The sequence below is a fragment of the Chaetodon auriga genome, chromosome 5 (genome assembly GCF_051107435.1).
Source record: "Chaetodon auriga isolate fChaAug3 chromosome 5, fChaAug3.hap1, whole genome shotgun sequence".
NCBI classification, from domain to species: Eukaryota; Metazoa; Chordata; class Actinopteri; order Chaetodontiformes; family Chaetodontidae; genus Chaetodon; species Chaetodon auriga.
The window spans coordinates 1,031,796-1,042,758 of NC_135078.1; positions in this window are offsets into that span (position 1 = coordinate 1,031,796).

The window sequence follows — 10,963 nt, forward strand, 5'->3', positions numbered from 1 at the left end:
AGTGCCCCAACACATTAGATTGTAAAAGAGATGCAACAGTGTCTTTGATGGGTATATACTGCGCAAAACACTCCTTCCCTGACTCATTCTGGCCCAGACAAATGGGCATTGGCTCAATATAATGGAAGTTAGTCTTGAAGACAGTCTTTCTCCTATGATCAGATTTCAATGCCTGGGTATTACATTTTCTGAAAAGATCTTCACATTTAACGGTATCAATTACATTCTCTATGTCAGTTTCTGCAAGACCAAGATTTACAAGCTTTTCCTTAAGTTTGAAGAGAAGATGTGACTGATGATGTCCTGCATCTGTTGATAGTCCTCAATTATAGTCTGAATCACAGAAGCTGGAAGGAGATATTTGGCTTACAACTTGAGATAAAACATTACTAAATTTCTGAAAAACTGATTTTCTTCCACAGGCTCTGGGCATACCTCTAATTGTTCACAACTCAACTGACCTGGATCATCAACCTGCATATCAGTAGCCCTATCAATATCTCGGGAACTGGAGGGGCTCACAATGCAATCCATCAAACCCTCTTCTGAGGTCTTTTTATGTTTCCTTGACATATGTGATGTGAATGAAGGCTGGACTTGTCAACTCTTGTCACAATTTCTGAAAGACCATGTCAGCTCTTTCCCCTCTCTGGTATGAACTTTTAATGTGAGAAAAAGTTCAGAAATCAGAATCAGAAATCATAATCAGAAACAGCTTTATTGCCAAGTACGCTTTTACACATACGAGGAATTTGTTCTGGTGAAATTGGTGCATGACACATCTACTAAAATAAGAGCATAAAATACAACAATTTAAATATATATACACAAGTCTGTTTTTTGTTGTTTGCTATTTCTGGAAACACAGTCTGTTTTTCAGAAAGAAGAGTCCAAGTTGAGCGTTAATGTAACGCATAGGGTTGTATTTATATCAATGTGACAAAATGAGTCCGAGGTAGAATGTGAAGAGTGTCAGGGGGGGTTCCGGGCCTTGTTGGTAAGGCTGACAGCAGACGGGAAAAAACTGTTCTTGTGGCGTGAGGTTTTGGTCCTGATGGACCGCAGCCTCCTGCCAGAGGGGAGTGACTCAAAGAGTTTGTGTCTGGGGTGAGAGGGATCAGCCACAATCTTTTCTGCACGCCTCAGGGTCCTGGAGGCGTGCAGGTCCTGAAGAGATGGGAGATTGCAGCCAATCACCTTCTCTGCAGACCGAATGACACGCTGCAGTCTGCCCTTGTCCTTGGCGGTGGCAGCAGTGTACCAGACAGTGATGGAGGAGGTGAGGATGGACTCAATGATGGCTGTGTAGAAGTGCACCATCATTGTCTTTGGCAGGCTGAATTTCTTCAGCTGCCGTAGGAAGTACATCCTCTGCTGTGCTTTCCTGATGAGGGAGCTGATGTTCGGCTCCCACTTGAGGTCCTGGGAGATGATAGTTCCCAGGAAGCGGAAAGACTCCACAGTGTCAATAGTGGAGTCACAGAGGGTGATGGGGGCAGGTGAGGCTGAGTTCTTCCTGTTGTCCACAACCATCTCCACTGTCTTTAGAGCATTGAGCTCCAGGTTGTTCTGATTGCACCAGGTCACCAGATGGTCAACCTCCCACCTGTAGGCGGACTCGTCGCCATCAGAGATGAGTCCGATGAGGGTGGTGTCGTCCGCAAACTTCAGGAGCTTGACAGACTGGTGACTGGAGGTGCAGCTGTTCGTGTACAGGGAGAAGAGCAGAGGAGAAAGAACACAGCCCTGGGGGGATCCGGTGCTGATGGTCTTAGCGTTGGAGACGTGTTTCCCCAGCTTCACGCACTGTTTCCTGTCAGACAGGAAGTCTGTAATCCACCTGCAGGTGGAGTCAGGCACGCTCAGCTGGGAGAGCTTCTCCTGAAGCAGAGTTGGGATGATGGTGCTGAAGGCAGAGCTGAAATCCACAAACAGGATCCTAGCGTAGGTTCCTGCGGAGTCCAGGTGCTGGAGGATGAAGTGGAGGGCCAAGTTGACTGCATCGTCTACAGACCTGTTGGCTCTGTAGCCAAACTGCAGGGGGTCCAGGAGAGGGTCAGTGATGTCTCTGAGGTGTGAGAGCACAAGGCGCTCAAAGGACTTCATGACCACAGAGGTCAGGGCGACGGGTCTGAAGTCATTAAGTCCTGTGGTCCTTGGCTTCTTGGGAACAGGGATGATGGTTGAAGACTTGAAGCAGGCTGGCACGCGACATGTCTCCAATGAGGTGTTAAAAATGTGAACACTGGAGACAGCTGATCAGCGCAGTGCTTCAAGGCAGATGGGGAGACAGAATCCGGTCCAGCTGCTTTCCGGGGGTTCTGTCTCCTGAAGAGTCTGTTGACGTCCCTTTCATGGATGGAAAGAGTCGTCACTGAGGTGGGTGGGGAGGGGGAGGGGGGGGCCTTTAAGGTGGGCATTGGTGGAGGAGACTGGAGCTGGAGCTGTTCAGAGGTGTCGTGGGGGATGGTTGCTGGACTGTCCCTTTGTCTTTCAAAGCAGCAGTAGAACTGGTTCAGGTCGTTGGCTAGGCGTCGATTGTTGATGGAGTGGGGGGCTTTAGGCTTGTAGTCAGTGATCTGCCTGAGCCCTTTCCAGACAGACGCAGAGTCGTTAGCTGAGAATTGGTGTTGGAGCTTCTCAGAGTACAGCCGTTTAGCCTCTTTCACCGCCTTGCTAAACGTGTACTTCGACTCTTTGTATCTGTCTTTGTCTCCACTCCTGAAGGCCTCTTCCTTTGCCAACCTTAGCTGCCTGAGTTGGGCTGTGAACCAGGGTTTGTCATTGTTGTAACTCACCCTGGTGCATGATGGAACACAGCAGTCCTCACAGAAGCTGATGTAGGACGTCACAGTCTCCGTGTACTCATCCAGACTGTTGGTAGCAGTCCTGAACACATCCCAGTCAGTAGAGTCCAAACACGCCTGGAGATCCTCCACAGCCTCGCTGGTCCACTTCCTTGATGTCCTCACTACAGGTTTGCAGAGCTTTAGTTTCTGCCTGTACACAGGAATCAGGTGTACCATGACGTGGTCAGAGTGGCCCAGTGCAGCACGGGGGAAGGCATGATAAGCATCCCTGACTGTGGTGCAACAGTGATCCAGAATGTTCTCCTCTCTGGTCGGGCAGTTTTGAGTATTCTCACATTTAGTAATGCAGAAGCCAACATGACAAGTTAAATCAACGGCATAACACAGTGTAGACCTAGACTGGCCATGATAGTGGCGATAGCTGTGAGATTTAAATGTTCTGAACTTTTGGAAAATTCTACAACTTCCAGGATAAACACACTTAAAAGAGGCATGGGGTGTACAACTGTGGGTCCGCATGTGCCTCACATATGTTAACATATCACTACAAGTCTTAGCACACATGTCACACGATATCATCTTACAAATATGTATTTTCAGCTTTAGTGGAAATATTGTGGCACTTAGGAATATCAAATGTCAGCCAAACACGGCAATACTGCGCTAATATGACGACAGCACATAGTATAAATGAACAGGCTTGCCTATGTGTTTAATGGTTAAGTTGAGAGAGCTGATTCTAAAATAGCTAAATGAGGGAAACAAACATTACTACAAAAATGATCTGGTTTTGTTGGTTCTGGGAATAACACACTCACATACCTAACTTCTCACATCTGCTGAGACACAATTTGGTGATGCTGCGTACTTGCTCCTTTTAGACAATCCTCCCGTGCCTTCCTTTGCAGCTGTCAGCTCTGCAGCAGTAAAAGTAAAGAGTTAGCTAGCTGTTAGCTCATGTTATATTTTCACACTGCAACTGGCAATTAACTTTCATAACATTAACTTTACTGGTTATTTTTCTTGGCATCGATAAGACGACTTCAAACAAACTTTATATTTTGTCATTAAGTTAGCTAATGTTACTAGGGCCAATTCAGCTCGAGCTAACTTTATGTTCCAGAGTTTACAGAGTACGCCAATTTTAGCTAACGTTACCTAACCAAATGACATATATCTAAAGAAACATTATCTGAAATGTCAGCAGAAAACATGTTTTTTTGAAGCTGTTTGCTGGAAATAGCTTTTAGGAAAAGATTCTTGCCCCCTTCTATTTCCCTCTGTTTCAGTCCCTTTCAGAATGTACTGTCTCCGGTGTCTGTAGCTTTAAATGCAAATGAGCTGCTGCTGCCCCACCCATATTACTGTGGTAACGGGGAGAGCTTAGACTCTAATGTAGCACTGCCTGTGTGAAAGTAGCCGACATAGTGGCAATGAACAGACTGAGTACTTCAGTAGTTCAACCGTACATGTTTAAACCTGAATCTGATCCTGAAGAAGGAGGGCAGGCTCCTACAGAACCTCAAACTCAGAATTCAGCAGGACGTTTCTGAATGGTTAGTCAAAAAATGTCTTTCTATTTTTTTCTCTTCAATAGGAGCGCGCCTGTACAGGGGGCAGCATGATGCCCGCAGTTCAGACGGTCAATGCTCATGCTAGGAAGCACCAATCCGAACTTATAGCATACCGGAGTGACGGGGAGAAACTCAGCTAAAAGCCTCTACCAAGCATTGACATCCAAATGAAACACAGCTCATACAGCAAGAAATTATATGGGCATGTAATGAAAACACGAAAATAGCATATGTCCACTTTAGTGCGCCTGCTGATTTCACCACATCACGCAAACCACACAAGCCTGGTATAATATGAAAGCAGAGAGTCCAAAGGTCCTGGTTGTTTACATAAAGAGGAGGAGGTTTCTAGAGTAGGGGGAGTGCTCTTCATGCGATATATTGTCTCTGAGGTTACTTCCTTCTGGATTGTCATTGGTGTTTCTATGGTGAACTTGGGTCCTGCCCCTCGATTCTCTTGACTCTGACTGGTCGATAGAGGTGTCGATCATCAAACTCGACCACTGGGTTGCTGAGACATTGACCGGTCTAACTGTGCTGTTAATTTCAGTGCTCCTTCTCATTTACACATGAATGAGCAGAACGCACACAGAGGACACTGCTGACCAGCACTACTGGCCATTCACCTCAGGCTGAGAAAAAGTAGCCAGTGACAGCACACACATTCAAATCTAAAACATGGGTTTTTTAAATTTCTTTAGCTTTATATATGCATGAACCATCATTTATTTTATTTGTCTGTATTAGTGCACATGTGGAAAGTGTGCAACAATGCAGTCAGAGCCTGAGAACATAAGCTGCCAGGAGGTGCCACAGGTCACATTATCTTTACCTACACTTATGATCGCAGTGTATGATTGCAGATAACATGCCACTGCAGATACTCACCTTATGTTATGCATAATAGGTTAGAAGAAGCCAACTATAGACCGATATCCAACCTCCCCTTTCTCTCAAAAATTCTTGAGAAAGTAGTTGCTAATCAACTGTGTGACTTTCTACACAACAATAGTTTATATGAGGATTTCCATTCAGGATTTAGAGTGCCATTGACCATGGTATCTTATTGTAGACTGGAACACTTCATTGGCGTTAAGGGAACTGTACTAAGCTAGTTAAAATTCTATTTTTAAGATCACTCTCACTTTGTACACGTTAATGAAGACTCCTCTGTGCTCGCTAAAGTCAGCTACAGAGTTCTACAGGGTTCTGTGCCTGGACCAATTCTATTCACCTTATGTATGCTTCCATACAGCACATGTGAACTCTCTGGCTGCTAGCCTCAAACAACGATGAGACGCTCTCGTTACGTCATCAAGAAGTGACCCCCCCGACTACGGTAACCTCCAGTGGCCAACAGCCAAATCTCACATCTCCCTCTTTTCCGCTGAAAACAAACACTGTAAGGTGCATTACTGGCACAGCTGCATATAGTACTTGGCACTAACCAACAGTTTTAATCTGACAACATAATTTGTGAATGGTTTTCAGTTCTTTTTTTTTTTTTTTTTTCACCTAACTCAACACAAGTACTGTTAACTGAACACTGAACACCATCAAAACAAATGCAAATATCTTCAACCCCACTTAAGTCCTCTGTCATGGGTTCCTGTAAGAAAAAACAACACAGAACAACACTGATACAGACCCAATAAGGACAAGGTTAAGTGTCAATCACTTTTCAGTCTCTAAATCTGAGGGGCAGTTTAATCTCTCAGCCCCTTAAAGTCACTCTCCGGGAGTCTTAGACTGGAGAGGAGACCCTAGGGTGGGACCTGCAGATGACTTGCTTGGAGACAGCATCTGTGGAGTAACCATTGCTGTAGTCTGAAAACTGCAGTCCTCATGTGGTGGGTTGATACCGGCATGCTGCTGTTGCTCAGCCGGGTCGACTGACTCTGGAACAGCCTGAAGGAGTCATCTGTTGCGTCGAGTCACTGTGCCATTGTCCATTTCCACCAAGTAGGATCTCAGCTCCATAGACTTGCCAACAACCTTGGCAGGTGTTGTCCAGCCCTTGTATCCGTTGAGCTTCACCCTGACATCTTGACCGGGACGCAGCTCTGGGAGCGGATGAACTGAATGTCTGTTTTTGTAGAAGAACCTGTAAAGTTCTTTTGCTGCGGTGTCTCTCTGGTTGACAAGGACCTCATCAACTGGACGCGGCAGTGATGCCTTTTCAAGCACTGGTACAGTGGTGCAGATTTGTCATCCTGTGATTAGCTGGGCTGGGCTTGCTCCGGTTGCAGTGATTGGTGTTGAACAATAACACATCAGGGCTAGGCAGGGGTCAGGCTGTTTGAGGATGTGTTTAGCTGTTTGGACAGCTTTCTCGGCTGCCCTATTCCCCTGTGGATAATGGGGACTGGAGGTTATGTGTGTGAAATCGTACCTCTGTTTAAAAGTCCTGGATCTCTGCTGATGAGAACTGTGTTGCGTTGTCACTGACCAGCTCCAGTGGAATTCCCCATCTTGCAATCATGTGTTTCAACTTGCCATAACCTGCCTGCTTGTAGTAGCAGTGAGGGGAGTGATTTCAATATCTCTGGAAAAATAGTCCACCACAATAAGGTAGCTCTTGCCCTCCAGCTCGCACAGGTCAGCTGCAATACTTTGCCAGGGACCACTGGGTAGGGGAGTCGTTACCAGTGGTTCACGTCTCTGTGTAGGTTTATGCTCCCTGCAGAAGCCACATGCTTTTACTTTCTGTGTGATTTTAGCTCCAATGCTGGGCCACCAAACTGTCGACCTTGCTCGCTCACGACACTTGGTTAATCCCTGATGGCCTTCATGCAGCTGGTTTAGGACGTCGGTTCTAAGTGCTGTGGGGATCATGATACGATCTTGATACAGCACTAGACCATCTGATTCTGAAAGGTAAGCCCTGGCTGCGTGAAATCCTTGCAGTGGTGAAAACTCTGCAACTCTCTGAGGCCATCCCTTTCTGGTAAAAGTGATCACCTTTTGAAGTTCTGCATCGCTCTGAGTTGCTCTGCAGATTTCCTCCAGCTTGGGTGACTTGATGGACTTGCTAGCCACTACAGCATTTACATATTCTTTGACCTGACCATCAGTGTTCGACTGACCATCTCCATCCAGTGGAAGCCTCAAGAGCATGTCGGCCACCACCAGCTGTTTTCCAGTAACATGCTTGGCAGTGACGTTGAACCGCATGAGGTGCATGAGCAGTCTCTGACACCTCGGTGAGGCTTTGTCAAGGTCATATGTATTGATTAGTGGCACTAAAGGCTTATGGTCTGTTTGAAAATATACACAGCCCATACCTTGGATGTAACGGACAAAGCACCCGCAGGCCCACACACTCGCCAAGCACTCTCCTCAATCTGTGAGTATCTTTTTTTCACTGACCATGAGAGTTCAGAACAGAACGCGACAGGCCGCAACTCACCATCGTGGTCCTGCAACAGTGCAGCACCCAGGCCATAGCTGCTGGCGTCTGCGCTCACTACCGTTGGTCGGCCTGCATCATAGTGGCTGAGTGCTAGTGCGGTCATGTGCATAGTTTTAGCTTTGTTGAAGGCCTGCCCCTGAGGCTCACCCCAGATCCATGCACTCTCCCTTTTGAGTAGGTTGGTGACTGGGTGTAGTGTGGTGGACACGCCTGGTCGGAATTTTCCCACATAGTTTATCAGTCCAAGCACCTGGCGAAGTTGCTCCACATTTGAGGGGCTAGGCATTTTGGCGATGCTGTCCACCTTGCTGTTGTCTGGTTTTATGCCATCACCGCTTATGATGTGCCCGAAGAACTGCAGTTCCGTTTTGCCGAGGTGGCACTTGGCTCTGTTGAGTTTGAGGCCTGACGCTTTAATCATCCGTAACACCGCATCCAGGCAGTGATCGTGCTCCTCTTTGCTGGACCCGAAAACCAAATTGTCGTCCATCACGATCACTGTTCCTTCAAGGCCCTGGAGCAGTGTGCTCATCAGCCGCTGAAAAATCTCAGGCGCTGACGTTATCCCAAATTGCAGGCGTTTAAAGCAGAACCTGCCCATGGGAGTAATGAACTTGGTAAGTTTCTGGTAGCTGGGGTCCAGTGGAATCTTCCAGAACCCACTTGAAGCATCTAAGGGAGAAAAAACCTTGGCGCCAGCCAGCTTAAGTGTTATATCGTCCAATGTGGGTAGGATGTAGCGCTCCCGCTTTACTACCTTATTCAGCCGGTTAAGATCCACACACACCCTGACCTCGTCTTTGTTGCATTTAGGAGCCAGCACCATTGGTGCGCACCAGTCTGTGGGTGTGGTGACTTTCTCAATGATGTCCAGGCTGAGCATACGCTTTAACTCTTTTTCCATTTTTGGGAGGAGGGGAAAAGGAACTCTGCGTGGCATATTAACACTGTGGGGCACAGCATCATCCGTCACCTCTATTTTAACAGGCTCACAATTCAGTAGTCCTATTTCTCCAAACATCTCCTCTGCCAGGTTACTGTTAAGTGCATTAACTCTTGTAACCAGTCCCATGCGTTTTGCCACAGCCTTGCCCAGTAAATTACTTGCATACTGTCCTTTAATGACTGTGATCCACTGTCGATATTCTGTCCTTTATACATAGTATCAGCTTGAAATTTTCCCACACACCTGACTTTGCCTCCCGGGCTATACACTCACACACCTCTGCTTTAACCTGCTGAACGTTGCCTCTGTCACCACAGTAGTGTCCGCCCCAGTATCAATTTTAAAGTCCACTTGGCTGATGTTCACCAATAGCTTAACATCCCAATTAGCATCTGAGTCTCGCTCCTCAGTGACGATTGATTCAGTCACAGCTCCAAGGAAAAGTCCTCCAATGAAAAATGAATCCTCATCTGAATCTGCCACAGCCTCTGTCTTGACTTCTTGTCACATTTTAGTTTTGCATACCGATCCTGGATCTGCTCATCCTTGCTGTTGCCAAACTCGCAGTGTTGCGCAAGCTCGTACAGGCTCCACACAAAAGCTTCCACTTGATCAGTTCTTTGAGTCCGCTTGTGAAAACAGACATACTGATGGATGACGTTACGTTTAGGGACAAAGTGTTCAAGAAACTTTCCCAACACAGCATCCAGGTCAAACTCTGGGTGTGGGTTATCCTCTGTAGCAGCAGGGAACAGGAATGAATTGAGGATGGGCTCCGCATCTCTCCCCATGGCGTAGAGCAGAGAATTGACCTGCACCTCACCGCTCTCCTTGTCCAGTTTTGATGCTACTCGAAAGCGGGAAAACCTCTGCCGCCATGTCAGCCACTCTGCCGACTGGGCAAAATCAAACGGCTCCGGGGGTGCGAACTTCACCATCTTGCTCTCTGTGTTGGCGCTGAGTCCTCAATTCTGTCATGTTATGAGGGAAGACGCAGGTTGATTTTCCTCACAGCTGGTTTATTACCATTCATAAGTGTACAGCACATGTGAACTCTCTGGCTGCTAGCCTAAAACAACAACGAGACCCTCTCGTTACGTCATCAAGAAGTGACCCCCCTGACTACGGTAACCTCCAGTGGCTAACAGCCAAATCTCACAATAATACCCAGCTATATTTATCAATGAGGCCAGAAGAAACCAATCAGTTAACTAGACTACAAGTGTGTCTTCAGGACATAAGGACCTGGATGACCTGCAATTTTCTGATGCTAAACTCGGACAAAACTGAAGTTATAGTATTAGGCCCTAAACACCTGAGAAACTCACTTTCTGATGATATAGCAGTTATGGATGGCATTGCGCTGGCCTCCAGCACCACTGTAAAGAATCTGGGAGTTATCTTTGATCAGGATGGCCTTTCACTCCCATGTAAAACAAATTTCAAGGACTGCCTTTTTTCACCTACATAACATTCCAAAACATGGCACATCCTGTCTCAAAACGATGCAGAAAAACTAAAACTGAAAAGTAATCCATGCATTTGTAACTTCCAGGTTAGATTATTGCAATTCCTTACTATCGGGCTGCCCAAATTCATTGCTGAATATTCTCCAGTTGCTCCAGTGTTCTGACAAAAACGAGGAAGAGAGGTCATATTTCTCTGATATTAGCCACTTTGCACTAGCTCCCTGTAAAATTTAGAATAGAATTTAAAATCCTCCTCCTCACTTACAATATTTACAATAGTTTCTTCCCTGGAGTCTCTGTGCTTTGTAGTCTCACAGGTTCCCATGGATAGTGGCTGAATCTGGATTGTGGATTACAGCTACATCTCCTGCCATGGTCCTCCCTGACATCCACTGCAACTATTTCTAATATCATTACATCCACTGTCACTGTTACTGTGATTGCATTTCTGTTTGTCTCTCTCTGTCTGACTCTTGCTCTCTCCCTCTTGCTCTCTCTCTCTTACCCAACCTGTCAAGGCAGATGGCTGCCCACCCAGAGCCTGGTTCTGCCTGAATTTTCTGCCTGTTAATAGGAGGTTTTTCCTTGCCACTGTCACCAAGTGCTTGCTCATGAGGGAATTATTGGGTCTCTGTAGATAAAGGAGTTTGGTCTGTACGAGCTCTATCTAGAAAATGTCCTGAGACAACTTCTGTTGTGATTCGGCACAAATAAAATTAAACTGAATTGAACTGAATTGTGTGTGCACACAT